We start from the raw sequence: 15664 nt of genomic DNA on the forward strand, positions 1-15664 counted from the left end.
TTGGCTTGCTGGGCACCTATGACTAGCACCATCAGCCCTCCACAACCGCCCAAAGCAATTCCCACAATTACTTAAAAGATCGTCGCCGAATTTCGCCATCATCTCCACCACCGCGGATCATCCTTTGATCTCCCCGTGAATTGCAACAGGTTCTGGTTTCTTACCTTACTGCTGCTGCAATTTAGTTATCCTTATTCGAAAATCAAAAAAAAAAATGTTCCTATATTGCTGCATAAACTTTTCGTCATAAAGTTTTCATCTCTACGACGAAAGATACATTGCAGAATTCCAACCGTATAGCACCATTTGTTTGATCTTGCTACTATGCTTTTTCTATCCAAATTTAAATGAAATTTTTATGACATCTTTGACACTTCTTAACAGCAGATTTCCCTTTGGTTTTTTCAAAAAATTCTCAATATAAACCATTGATCTTTTATGTCAAATCTGCTATACTTGAAAATTTGCACTGTAAAATTTTAGCCGCATAGCACTGTTTCTTTGATCTTGATACTACATTGTTTCTATCTAAATCTCTACAAAATTTTTATGATAGCTTTGACACTTCCTAACAGTGGATTTCCCTTTGGTTTTATCAAAAAATTCTCAATATAAACCACTGATCTTTTACGTCTAATCTGCTATACCTAAAAATCTGTGCTGCAGAAAATTTCAGCCGCATATTGTTGCCTTAACCCATCTATTTGTAATCTTTTTTGAATGAAATTTCTTATACACTTCATAGATCATCTTGACTTCCATCTAAGATTGATTTATTAAGAAATTAATCTCTAAAAATGATTTTATGTTGCTGCAAATTTTCATCGTAACCCGCTGAAATTTTTCGACGAGAATTCTGTAATCGCAACTTGCACCAATTTCCTTGCTGTTATACTGCCGAAATTTTCTTGATTAAATTAGATATCCTTGCTGTCATATAAACTGTGATTTTTCTATCAATTCCCTCCTCAATTCTCTCAAGTTTTTGGTGGAAATTACGTCGAGAAACCGTTGTTTCTTCGACGACAATTCTACTCTTACAAGACAACACATACTTGCTGCAACTTCCACTGATTGCTATCAAACCTTTGCTATCATCTACCACATATCCAAAACATTCATCCATAGCCCTAAAACTCCACTAAACCACACCCTCAAACTGCACCCAAAACAGCCACAAAACAAGCCTAAATCGTAACCTACATCCATCGATCCACCAATCCTTTCGACCATCACTTCTCTCAACTATACATACCTTTAACCTGACAACAAAAGAGATATCTTAACATCATAGATTTGGAGGCATATACTATGGCATCTAAGGAGGCAATCAATGCTAAATTCGAAGCCTTGGAGGCGCAAATGGAGGATAAGATTCGGACGCTCTTTACCGAACTCAGATTGGGCCGACCAATAAGCCCGAAAAAATCATATCACGGAGAGAGCTTTTCCCAATCGCACCAGGCTCGAAGAGATGAGTTCCAAGGGAGGGGAGGCTCCATGACTGAACCCAACTATCCATGCATGAGAGTGGACTTCCCTATATGGGAAGAAGGAGACTCGATTGGTTGGATCTCGCGCGCGGAGTGATATTTTCAGTACCACAAAACCGCGGATGCATCTATGGTGAAAATTGCAGCTATACATCTTGAAGGGGATGCTATATAGTGGTTTGACTAGTTTGAACATACTTATGGAGTCCTTTCATGGCAACAATTCAAAGAAGGACTGCTGATCCGCTTCAAACCAACCGATTACGAGAATATTGATGGACAGCTAGCAAAGATCCAACAAACTTCCACCATTCAGGAGTATCAAACCAGGTTTGAAAGGTTATCTAATCAAACTCATGATTGGTCTCAAAAACAGCTATTGAGGACCTTCATTGAGGGCTTGAAGCCGGAGATCCGAGGAGAAGTTAAAGCGCGACAACCGTATACGCTTATGGCAGCCATCTCTTTCGCACGACATCAAGAGGAACAATTGAACCATGAAGCTTGGAGGACTAGGGTAGCTCCTCAACCAGTAATATTGAAGCCCTCAGCCCCCCCTACTATTGACCAAGTCCCTACACCAAAGAGGTTAACAAGAGAAGAGCTTCGGGAGCGATATGCGAAGGGGTTATGTTGGCATTGTGACGAGCCGTGGGGCCGTAAGCATCGCTGTAGTAAAGGAGGACTTCTTTGAAGAGGTCATTGAACATTCAGAAGAGAGCCTTGAACATGAAGAAAAAGATGCAGAAGAAGAGCCACAACCGACCGAAGTTACGGTACATACACTAGCTGGCTACTCAAACCCGCAAACAATGAAAGTTGGAGGCCTTCTCAAATAACAACCGATCACTATTCTCATTGACACGGGTAGCACTAATAACTTCCTAAACAGTAAGGTTGTTGTCCATATGAACTTACATATTGAGAATTACATCAGGTTTGTCGTTAAGGTCGCCAACGGACGGATTTTGAACTGTGATCATAGGTGCCCGCAGGTGAAACTGTTGCTGCAGGACCAAGAGATAATTGCAGATTTCTTCCTCCTCCCTCTTGATGATCATGAGGCCATACTCAGAATTAAATGGTTGATGACATTAGGTGATATTTCTTGAAATTTTATGCAACTATTTATAAAATGTTACAGTAAGGAGAAACATGTGATACTACATGGGAAACGTGAGGGCGACGTAACGATGATTTGCACACAACAAATGGAGAAGGTTTTGCATAAAGCATGCAGGGGCTTTTTGGTACAACTTGAGCAGCAAATTAAAGGAGAGCCAATAGAATTTGAAGTTCCAAACCTATTTCCTTTGCTTGCTAAATTTTCAGATATATTTGACGAGCCACACAACCTACCTCTTACTCGTCGGCATGATCATTGTATAATGATTTTTTCAGTCAAATCTCCAGCAAATACTCAGCCATATCGGTATCCACATCTCCAGAATGATGAAATAGAAAGGATTTTAAAAGAGATGCTTGAAACAGGAGTTATTCGGCCAAGTTGCAACCTCTACTTTTCACCAGTGCTACTTGTACACAAGAAGGACGGAACATGGTGAATATGCGTTGATTACCGAGCTCTCAATGGCATAACCATCAAGAACAAATATCTTATTCCAATAGCAGATGAATTGCTAGATGAAATAGAGCACAAATCTTCACAAAGCTGGACCTTCGATCCAGGTATTATCAAATACGAGTGTATGAAGAAGTCATACCGAAAACCGCCTTTCGAACACACAACGGCTGATAGGGACAAAACTGGCAATGTGACACGCCATCCCCCTGAGTAACACACTGCCCGAGGCTCGCCATACCCTGCAGCAGCTCAGCCTCCCACGCAACCAAAGGTACAGTCCTGCCTTGCATCAGATAACATCAAACCTCCTCTATAAATACCCCCGAGCCCTTGGCAAAAAGGGGGAGATCACACACTCAACAGACGGAGGTTTCTCCTCCTCCTAAACCCCCTCCACATCTTTCTCTAACTTGATCGTCGGAGGGGTCGGGTCGAGCACCCCGGCTCGACCTGTGTGCAGGTGCGAGACAGTGTCGCCTCTTCCTGGCGCTGTGGCGGAGCTTCTTCCCGACCCGACCTCCCGACCCGAACCACCGGGAAGACCCAACCTCCCGACCCGAACCACCGGGAAGACCCGACTTACCGACCCGACCTCCCGACCCGAACCACCGAGCTCGGCTGCCGGGAGACCCCGAGGAGCGCCCCCAGAAAGATCCCCGTCATCCGGACCCGAACAAGCCGCGTCGGCCCCGAGGCCACGGCTAAAAAAGTTACTTACCGTAACAGAATGGCGCTAGAAGGAGGGCCCGGAATGACGGTACGTTAGTCTTCTCCTTGGTTGCTCCACTGCAGCCGACCTGCACCAACAGCAGCGACTTCTGGGGCTAGTCTCGGCCCCTCGGCCCCACGCGTCTCGGCTCATCGGCCCCGCGCGCCTCGCCCGCGTCGGCCCCACGCGCGCGGCCAGCCCGAGCGCCTCAGCCCCTCGGCCCCACGCACGCGGCCAACCCACGCGCCTCGGGCCCCTCGGTCCCACGCGGGCGGCCAGCCCGCCCGCGTCCCACACGCGCGGCCAGCGCGACCGCGCCGAGCGCCTCGACGCCTCGGTCCCACGCGCGTGACCAGCCCGCGCGCCTCGACCTCTCGTGGGCCCCTCGGTCCCACGTGCGCAGACAACCCGCGTGCCTCAGTTCCTCGGCTACAGCCGAGATCTTTGCGCAGCCTCGGCGCCTCGACCTCTCGTGGGCCCCGCGGTCCCACGCGCGCAGACAACCCGCGTGCCTCAGTTCCTCGGCTATAGCCGAGATCTTTGCGCAGCCTCGGTGCCTCGGCCCCTCCCGCAGTTCTCAGAGCCTACCTCGCCTTCTCCTCTAGACCTCCCTGCTCGGCTTCTCCTTCCTGCGACCAAGCTCTGGTCTCCCTCTTCTCCTCCTCTTCTTATAGAGCGGTTGCACAAGCAGAGGAAAGTACGCTGCAACGACGGCCGGAGGTCAGCTCCAAGTGCTCGGGGCACTCGACCTCGCAAAGACGCGGTGGTATCACTTCACGGCCACCGTCATTGCTGGCATGGGCTTCTTCACCGACGCCTACGATCTCTTCTGCATCTCCCTCGTCACGAAGCTCCTTGGCCGCATCTATTCCTTCGACCCCAACTCGAAATCGCCCGGGACGCTCCCAACGTGTCCGCTGCCATCACCCGCGTGGCCTTCTGTGGTGCCCTCTCTGGCCAGCTCTTCTTCGGGTGGCTCGGCGACAAACTCGACCGCAAGAAGGTGTATGGCATGACGCTCATACTCCTGGTCATCTGCTCCATCGCGATCGGCCTCTCCCTCGGTCACACCGCCAAGGGCGTCATGGCCACCCTCTGCCTCTTCCGCTTCTGGCTCGGCTTTGGTATCGGCGGCGATTACCTGCTCTCCGCCACCATCATGTCGGAGTACGCCTACAAGAAGACCCGTGACGCCTTCATCGCAGTCGTTTTCACTACGCAAGGCTTCGGCATCCTCACAGGTGGAATCATCTCCATCATCATCTCCGCCGCCTTCAAGGAGCGCTTCGACTATCCAGCCTACAGGGACGACCGCACCAGCTCCATCGTCCCGGAGGCCGACTACATCTGGTGCACAACTCTCATGCTGGGCGCCCTCCCGGCTGCCTTAACCTACTACTGGCGGATGAAGTTGCCAAGAACGCGAAACGGGCGGCCCCCGAATATCGAGGTATTATCCGACAGACTCAAGCGTGCTCCCCACTTACCTCGGGATCGATTGGCCTCATGCGCAGCCAGCACGCAGCCTCGCTGCCTCGGCCACTCGGCCCCATGCGCAGCCAACACGCTGCCTCGCTGCCTCGGCCACTCGGCCTCATGCGCCGCCAACACGCTGCCTCGCGGCCTCGGCCACTCAGCCTTATGCGCAGCCGGCAAGCAGCATCGCTGCCTCGGCCACTCGGCCACATGCGCAGCCAACACGCTGCCTCGCTGCCTCGGCCACTCGGCCTCATGAGCAACCAGCACGCAGCCTCGCTGCCTCGGCCACTCGGCCCCATGCGCAGCCAACACGCTGCCTCGGCCACTCGGCCTCATGTGCAGCCAGCACGCAGCCTCGCTGCCTCGGCCACTCGGCCCCATGTGCCAACACGCTGCTTCACTGCCTCGGCCACTTGGCCTCGTGCGCAGCCAGCAAGCAGCCTCGCTGCCTCGGCCACTCGGCCTCATGCGCAGCCAGCACGCAGCCTCGCAGCCTCGGCCACTCGGCCCCATGCGCAGCCAACACGCTGCCTCGCTGCCTCGGCCACTCGGCCTCATGCGCCGCCAACACGCTGCCTCTCGGCCTCGGCCACTCGGCCTCATGCGCAGCCGACAAGCAGCATCGCTGCCTCGGCCACTCGGCCCCACGCGCAGCCAACACGCTGCTTCACTGCCTCGGCCACTCGGCCTCATGCGCAGCCAGCACGCAGCCTCGCTGCCTCGGCCACTCGGCCTCATGCGCAGCCGGCAAGCAACATCGCTGCCTCGGCCACTCGGCCACATGCGCAGCCAACACGCTGCCTCGGCCACTCGGCCTCCTGCGCAGCCGGCAAGCAGCATCGCTGCCTCGGCCACTCGGCCACATGCGCAGCCAACACGCTGCCTCGGCCACTCGGCCTCGTGCGCAGCCAGCACGCAGCCTCGCTGCCTCGGCCACTCGGCCACATGCGCAACCAACACGTTGCCATGCTGCCTCGGCCACTCGGCCACATGCGCAGCCAACACGCTGTCACGCTGCCTCGGCCACTCGGCCTCATGCGCAGCCAGCACGCAGCCCCGCTGCCTCGCTGCCTCGGCCACTCTGCCCCACACGCAGCTAAAACGCTGCCTCGCTGCCTCGGCCACTCGGCCTCCTGCGCAGCCGGCAAGCAGCATCGCTGCCTCGGCCACTCGGCCACATGCGCAACCAACACGCTGCCTCGGCCACTCGTCCTCGTGCGCAGCCAGCACGCAGCCTCGCTGCCTCGGCCACTCGGCCACATGCGCAACCAACACGCTGCACGCTGCCTTGGCCCCATGCGCGGTCTATCCGCCTACACCGAGCACCTCAGCCAATCACTACCGAGATCCACCTCGGCGCGGCCCGACCGCCTGTCGTGTTCCTCGGCCGCGTGGTGCCCGAGGCCACGTCCTCGCGTCCTGCCCGCCTGATCGTGCTACTCGGTCGCATGACCCTCGCGACCACGCCTGCGCGGTCACCCCGCCTGCGTCGTGCTCCTTGGCCCCATGTTCCCGAGACACACCAATGCCGCCAGTACGCCCGCGTCGTGTCCCTCGGCTCCATAAACCCCGAGACACGTCTGCACGGCCAGCCTGCCCGCGCCGAACTCCATGGCCCTATCCACCTGGTTCACGCCCCTCGGCCGCGGCTTGCCTGCGCCGAACCCCTCAGCTCCATGCTTGCCAAGCCCACCACCTCGGTCGCAGCCTGCCAACACCGAGCACCTCGGCAACTCTCTGCCGAAATCCCACCTCAGCGCGACCTGCCCGCCTGAGCGGTGTCCCTCGGTCGCAGCCTGCCTGCACCGAGCACCTCGGCCAATCTCTGCCGAGACCCACCTCGGCGCGGCCCGACCGCCTGTCGTGTTCCTCGGCCGCGTGGTGCCCGAGGCCACGTCCTCGTGTCCTGCCCGCCTGATCGTGCTACTCGGTCGCATGGCCCTCGCGACCACCCCTGCGCGGTCTGCTCGCCTGCGTCGTGCTCCTCGACAGCATGATGACCGAGACCACACCTGCGCGGCCTGCCCGCCTGCGTCGTGCTCCTCGCTTCCATCATCCCCGAGACACACCTGCGCGACCAGACCGCCTGCGTCGTGCTCCTTGGCTCCATGTTCCCGAGACAGACCAGTGCCGCCAGTACGCCTGCGTCGTGCCCCTCGGCTCCATAAACCCCGAGATACGTCTGTGCGGCCAGCCTGCCCGCGCCGAACTCCTCGGCCATATCCATCGCCTTGCCCACCTGGGTTACGTCCCTCGGTCGCAGCCTGCCTGCGCCGAGTGCCTCGGCTCCATGCTTGCCGAGTCCACCACCTCGGTCGCGTAATGCCCGAGACCGTCACCTCGGTCACATAATGCCCGAGGCCTCCTCGGTCGCTTAATGCTCGAGGACACCCCCTTTGGCTTCACGCCACCCGAGACACACCTGCGTGGTCACCCCGCCTGCGTTGTGCTCCTCGGCCCTACGCCATCCCGAGACCACACCTGCGCGGTCACCTCGCCTGCGTTGTGCTCCTCGGCCCTCGGCTCTACGCCATCCCGAAACCACACCTGCACGGTCACCTCGCCTGCGTTGTGCTCCTCGGCCCTCGGCTCTACGCCATCCAAAGACCACACCTGCGCGGTCACCCTGTCTGCGTTGTGCTCCTCGGCCCTCGGCTCTACGCCATCCCGAGACCACACCTGCGCGGTCACCCCGCCTGCGTTGTGCTCCTCGGCTCTTCGGCTTTACGCCACCCGAGACCACGCCTGCGCGGCCTGCCCGCCTGCGTCGTGCTCCTCGGCTCTTCGGCTTTACGCCACCCGAGACCACGCCTGCGCGGCCTACCCGCCTGCGTCGTGCTCCTCGGCTCTCCGGCTTTACGCCACCCGAGACCACGCCTGCGCGGCCTGCCCGCCTGCATCGTGCTCCTCGGCTCTCCGGCTTTACGCCACCCGAGACCACGCCTGCAAGGCGTGCCCGCCTGCGTCGTGCTCCTCGGCTCTTCGGCTTTACGCCACCCGAGACCACGCCTGCGCGGCCTGCCCGCCTACGTCGTGCTCCTCGGCTCTCCGGCTTTACACCACCCGAGACTACGCCTGCGCGGCCTGCCTGCGTCGTGCTCCTCAGCTCTCCGGCTTTACGCCACCCGAGACCACGCCCTGCGCGGCCTGCCCGCCTGCATCGTGCTCCTCGGCTCTTCGGCTTTACGCCACCCGAGACCACGCCTGTGCGGCCTGCCCGCCTGCGTCGTGCTCCTCGGCTCTTCGGCTTTACGCCACCCGAGACCACGCCTGCGCGGCCAGCCCGCCTGTGCCGGGCTCCTTGGCTCTTCGGCTTTACGCCACCCAGCTCGCCTGCGCAGTGTCCTCGGCCCTCATCGGCTCCATTTCTCCCGAGTCCTACTCTGCCGGGCTTCCTGACTGAATTGCACACCCCGGCCTCGTGCTGCCCGAGACGCGTTCGCGCGACCGACCCGTCTGCGTCATGCCCCTCGGATCCGCAGGAACAGCCGACTTGAAGTAAGAAGCCATGCATCGGACTCCCTGCATGTAAAAACCGACGCATAGCTCCTTTCGGGGGGGGCATATGATAGGGACAAAAATGGCAATGTGACACGCCATCCCCCTGAGTAACACACTGCCCGAGGCTCGCCATACCCTGCAGTAGCTCAACCTCCCACGCAACCAAAGGTACAGTCCTGCCTTGCATCAGGTAACATCAAACCTCCTCTATAAATACCCCCGAGCCCTTGGCAAAAAGGGGGAGATCACACACTCAACAGACGGAGGTTTCTCCTCCTCCTAAACCCCCTCCACATCTTTCTCTAACTTGATCGTCGGAGGGGTCGGGTCGATCACCCCGGCCCGACCTGTGTGCAGGTGCGATACGGTGTCGCCTCTTCCTGGCGCTGTGGCGGAGCTTCTTCCCGACCCGACCTACCGAGCTTACCTCCCGACACGAACCACCGAGAAGACCCGACTTACCGACCCGACCTCCCAACCCGAACCACCGAGCTTGGCTGCCGGGAGACCCCGAGGAGCGCCCCTAGAAAGATCCCCGTCATCCGGACCCGAACAAGCCGCGTCGGCCCCGAGGCCACGGCTAAAAAAGTTACTTACCGTAACAACGGCCACTATGAATTTTTACTTTCTTCAACAAAAGGTGAAATATCTTGGGCATATCATATCAGAGGAAGGTGTGACGGTGGACCCTTCAAAATTGAAGCAATGCAAAACTGGCCTACCCCGAGGAACATAAAATTGCTACATGGCTTTTTGGGTTTAACAAGCTACTACCATAAGTTCGTGAAAAACTATGGAAAGATCAGTGCACCACTTACTTCCTTACTGGAAAAAGATGTCTTCCAATGGTCGGACAGAGCCTCCACTGCCTTCGACAAACTTAATGCAGCCATAACGACAACACCGGTGCTAGCGCTACCAGATTTCAACCGACCCTTCATCATTAAGGTCGATGCATCTGGAGACTGAATGTGAGACGTTCTCATGCAAGATGGTCAACCACTCACATACATTAGCAAGACATTGTCTCCCCCATATCAAAACATGTTAACATATGATAAGGAGATGCTCGCCGTTGTGCACGCAGCAACGAGGTGGAGATCGTACTTGATCAGGCGATACTTTCAAATCAAGACCAACCATAAAAGCCTAAAATATCTTTTGGAGCAGAAGATATCTTCCCCCGAGCAGCAAAAATGAGTAACAAAACTTCTTCGATTTGATTATGAAATAACTTACAAAAGGTGGAAAGAGAATGTTGTTGCAGATGCGCTTTCGCAGCTACCTGAGCAAGCTGAATTTTCGGTCGTTTTACTTCCAACCAGCGACTTCCTTGAGGATATTAAGATGGAATGACAGGAAGATTCGGAGACCAGTAAGATACAAAAAAAAAATAGAGGAAGCACCAAGCTCCGTGGCTCATTACAATCGGGACTCAAAAGAATTATGCTATAAGGGACGCATTGTGCTTGTGACAAATTCTACTTGCATCTTCAAGAGCAGATTTTGGACAAGGTTATTCCATATGCAGGGTACTAAATTGAAATGGAGTATGATATATCACCCACAAACTAACAGCCAGACGGAAGTTTTAAATAGGTGCTTGGAGACAGCCCAAAGCCACATACCAAATATGACTACCCAAAGAGAACTCCAGACCCAGCCAAGTGCCATTATTGATCGACGGATCGTGACTCGACGACGATGACCCACTAATGAAGTGCTAATACAATGGGTGAACCTACCAATAAAAGATGCCACTTGGGAGAACTATGATGACTTGAAGATCAAATTCCCAGAATTCACGAATCATCAGCCTCGAAGACAAGGCTGATTTGAAGAGGGGCGGGTCTGTTAGGACTCTAGCTTGGAGAGTCCTAATTGAGAGGGACATTCATGTAAAACTGTTAGGACTCTAGCTAGGAGAGTCCTAATTGAGAGGGACATTCTGTTAAGACTCTAGCTAGGAAAGTCTTAATTGAGAGGGGCATTCATGTATGAGGTATTTTCTTGGAGAAGAATTATGAGTTGTAAGGGAATAGGAGTCTTGACTAGGAGTCCTACTAGGAGTTGGTTAGAAGTAAGAGTCTTAAGTAGGAGTCCTATTAGGAGTTAGGGTTTAGAAGCCCTATAAATAGCCATATATTTCTTCTCTTTTCTTAAGCAATAGATGAATCTCTTCTGCAGCCTTTGAGCAGCAACTTGGAGGGAGGAACCCCTATAGAGTTCAAAGGAGGCCGATCCCCTAAAGAGATCAACCCCAAGTTTAGAATCTGCAAGGGTTCTAACAGCCTACCATATGTGTGTGACCCTCTAGGCCCAATATCAAGCTGGCCGTGAGTCATACTTGTTAGAACTCCTTCTAACTCAGTGAATTATTATCTCTGTAATAATTCACTTGACTCATCGACTACGGACGTACTAGGCCACTACGCCGTAGTCCTCATACGATACAGGGGAATCCAATCCATTGGACTTGTCTGTCCTCAGTTACTGTGTACCCATAGTCCCTCATCCATCTAATATCCCAGAGACCGTATATCAAGCATGGTGTTGTCAGACCCATCCGATTTTTACACGAGTCTCGCTCTAATCGGATTCTCCCGGAGAACTCTTTCTCTCTCAACCCGAATTATCCTAGCCAGGGATTTGTCTGTGCAATAACACATGAGATATTCCTCTTATGATGCCGAGAGTAGATGATCCTCTATTAACACTCAATAGCCCTCGTAAGGTCGACTACCACTCCCAATGACCAGTTGTACTAGATCTGGGACAGTCAAACCTATAAATCTAGTATCAAAGAGTGAAGCACTCATATAGGACATCTTTTGTGTCTCAAGTCTAAGGACCAGATATACCACTAGGACTACGGAATCGCTGTCTGACAATAAGGCATCATCAACCATCTAGCATTCCGTAAACGGATCAATCAGTGAACTCATTCTCCAATGAGCACTTGTACTGTATCCCTAGTGTCCCTACACGAGCAGCTATGAGACTAGCTGCATCCATCATATGGATGAGTATACAGCACACCAGTCTGTCCGGTTATCATGATGTCCCTCTCGAGTAACCTATGATCGGGATTATTTAGGATATGTGTTTAAAGGTGAATCGATCTCATTTTCGTGATCTCATCACGATTTGATTCCCATCGTACAAATCCAAGGACATTACAATATATATATATATATATATATATATATATATATATATATATATATATATATATATATATATATATATATATATATATATGCAATAGTTATAAAGTGATATATACCAAAATATAATAATAAAAAAGATTCTGTATCAAGTCACACGTGTCATCACTCACGTGATTGGCTTGCTGGGCACCTATGACTAGTAGAGAATGAGTTCACCGATTGATCCACTTACGAAATAATGGATGGTTAATAATGCCTTATTGTCAAACAACGATTCCGTAGTCCCAATGGTATATCTGGTCATTAGACTTGAGATACCAAGGATGTCTTATATGAGTACTTCATTCTTTAATACCAGACTTATAGGTCTAAAGGTTTCAGATATAGCACAACCGATCATCGGGAGTAGCAGCCAACCTTACGAGGACTATTGAGTGTCAATAGAGGATCATCCACTCTCGGTGTCATGAGAGAAATATCTCATGTATTCTTACTCAAATAAATTCCCTAGCTAGGGTCATTCGAATTGAGAGAGAAAGAGTTTTCCGGGAGAATCTGATTAGAGCGAGACTCGAGTAGAAACCGTATGGGTTACCATGCTCGGTATACAGTCTTTGGGATATTAAATAGATGAGAGACTATAGGTACATAGTAACTGAGGATAAATATGTTCAATGGATTGAATTCTCCTATATCGTTTAGTGATTGCGACGTAGTGGCCTAGTTCGTTTGCAGTCGATGAGTCAAGTGAATTATTATGGAGATAGTAATTTACTAAGGCAGAAGGAGTTCTAATAGGTATAACTCCTTGCCAGCTCGATATTGGGCCTAGAGGGTTACACACATATAATAGGCATTGCGATGAGTAGAGGTTCATATATGAGATATCCGCTGGAGCCCCTATCTTATTGGATGTCCAATAAGCCCATGAATTATTAGATCCTATAGATGAGATATAATAAGAGCCAATGAGAGATTATTGGATAGATATCCAATAATCTAAGAGGCTTGGATAGTTGGATAGAGATCCAATAACAAATAGGACAAGATCTATTATGGTTAAGTTGATAAGGAACCTCTATAAATATGAGGAAATCAATGGTTCATAAGCTAGAGTCTATTTGGGTTGCCTCTCCTATTCTCCTCCCCTTCTCCTCCTCAGATAACAAACTTGGGGTTTTGAGGAGCATCGTCACAGCTCTGCTGTGTTGATCACCGCTTCAGAGGAGGACACTTGACCTCCTTCACCCTCTCCTAGAGATATGCAAGGATTTAGGGATATACGATCTCCCTAGGTAATATAATCTTTCATATATGTAGTTTTAAGTTTCACAATTTTTGCGCACTAATCTTTGCACGATGACAAATACATCTTTTGGGAAATTTGGGATTTTATTTTTCTGTTCTTCCGCTATGCAGGTGATGTCGCCCCCATAGACTTCCCAGATAACCAAATAGATTAGTGTGCTATATATCCGTCTATATGATGGAGACAGTTGGTCTCATAGCTACTCGTGTGGAGACACTAGTGATACAATGCATGTACTCATTGGAGAATTAGTTATTGATCCGCTTATGGAATGTTGGATGGTTAATGATACATTATTATCAGATAACGATTTTGTTGTCCCAGTGGTATACCCTGGTCCTTAGACTTGAGATACCAAGAATGTCCTGTATAAGTTCTCCACTCTTTGATACTGGACTTATAGGTTTTGATATTCCAGATCTAGCACAGTTTGTTATCGGGAGTGACAGTCAACCTTACAAGGGCTATTGAGTGTCGATAGAGGATTATCTGCTCTCAGTGTTATAAGAGAAATATCTCATGTATTCTTGCTTAGACAAGTCCCTAGCTAGGCTCATTCAGATTGAAAGAGAAATAGTTCTCCGGGAGAATCCGATTAGAGTGAGACTCAAGTAGAAACCGTATAGGTCTGACAACACCATGCTTGGTTTACGGTTGCTAAGATATTAGATGGATAAGAGACTATAGGTATATGGTAATTGAGGACAAACAGATCCAATGGATTAGATTCCCCTGTATCATCTAGGGACTGCGGCGTAGTGGCATAGTACGTTCGAAGTCGATGAGTTGAGTAAACTATTATGAAGATAACAATTCACTGAGCCAGAAGAAGTTCTAATAGGTATGACTCACGACCAGCTCGATATTGGGCCTAGAGAGTCACACACCTATGGTAGGCATTGTGATGAGTAGAGGTTCGGATATAAGATATCTACCAGAGCCCCTATCTTATTAGATATCCAATGAGCCTCTGAATTATTAGATCTTATGGATGAGATCAAATAAGAGTCAATAAGAGATTATTGGATAGAGACCCACTAATCTAAGAGGCTTGGGTAGTTGGATGGAGATTCAATACCTAATAGGGCATGATCCATTAAGGTTAAGTTGACAGGAGACCTCTATAAATAGGAGGGAACCAAATGTTTATAAGTTAGAGCCTTTATAGGTTACAATCTTTTATTCTCCTCTCAATTCTCCTCCTCAGATAACAGGCCTAGAGATTTGAGGAGCATCGTCGTAGCCCTATTATGTGGATTATCATTATAGAGGAGGATGCTTGACCTCCTTTAACCTCTCCCAGAGATCTATAAGGATTCAAGGATATACGATATCCTTAGGTAACACAATCTATCTCACATATGGCTTTTAAGTTTTCCGAATTTTACATACCAATCTTCACACGATGACGAATACATCTTTGGAAAATTTAGGGATTTTGTTTATCCATTACGCATGTGATGTCGCCCCTATATTTCCCTACAATAATAACTCTATAAGGCGAATATACGGTGACCTCATCAACATATATTATAGTAACTTTTGCTACATTGCCCATCTTAAGGTCCATCTCGCCTCTCGCCAATCTCCTAAGTCTTGCCAGAACTTGCAATGAATTACAAATATGATAAGCACTACCAGTATATACCTAAAGCTTTTTCAAGCTTCTATTTCGCCCTCTCTGCAAGGTACTCTTTGCAGTTCCTCTTCCAGTACCCATCTTTGTCATAGTGGAAGCACTAGCCTTTGTCATTTGCCGAGTCTTTCTTAGCAACCTTTGCTTTACGTGGTCTGCCCTTACCCTTCTTAAGGGACTTTTTTGCTTTCATTTTCTTTCTAGTCTCACGGGTATAGAAAACTAACTTCTCTTTCTTGATAGTGCACTTTGCCTCCCTCAACATATTGAGGAGCTCAGGAAGAGTCACCTCAAGCTTGTTCATATTAAAATTTATTATGAACTATGAAAAGGAATCTCGTAGGGAGTGAAGCACAAGATCCACACACAGGTTATCCTCTAGGACCATTCCTAGACCTGTGAGTTTTTCTATCCACTCAATCATCTTTATGGCATGATTCTAAACTGATGTCCCCTCAGTCATCCTAGTGTGGAAAAGGCTCTTGGATATCTCATATCGCTGAGCTCTTCCTTGTTCATCAAATAGTTTGCGGACAAGGAAAAGAATGGATTTGACATCCATCTTTTTATGTTATCTCTGTAACTCAGGAGTTATTGAGCCCAACATGTAACACTGAGTAAGAGTAGAGGTATCTATGTACTTCACATAGCGAGCGATCTCATCCTCGCTTGCCCCTTCCTCGGGCGTAGGCATCACTGTATCAAGGACGTACGAGATTTTCTTCACGGTGAGAACAATTATTAAGCTTTAGAGCCAATCTATATAATTCAGACCAGCGAGG

Source organism: Musa acuminata, chromosome BXJ3-11, assembly GCF_036884655.1.
Source record: "Musa acuminata AAA Group cultivar baxijiao chromosome BXJ3-11, Cavendish_Baxijiao_AAA, whole genome shotgun sequence".
NCBI classification, from domain to species: domain Eukaryota; kingdom Viridiplantae; phylum Streptophyta; class Magnoliopsida; order Zingiberales; family Musaceae; genus Musa; species Musa acuminata.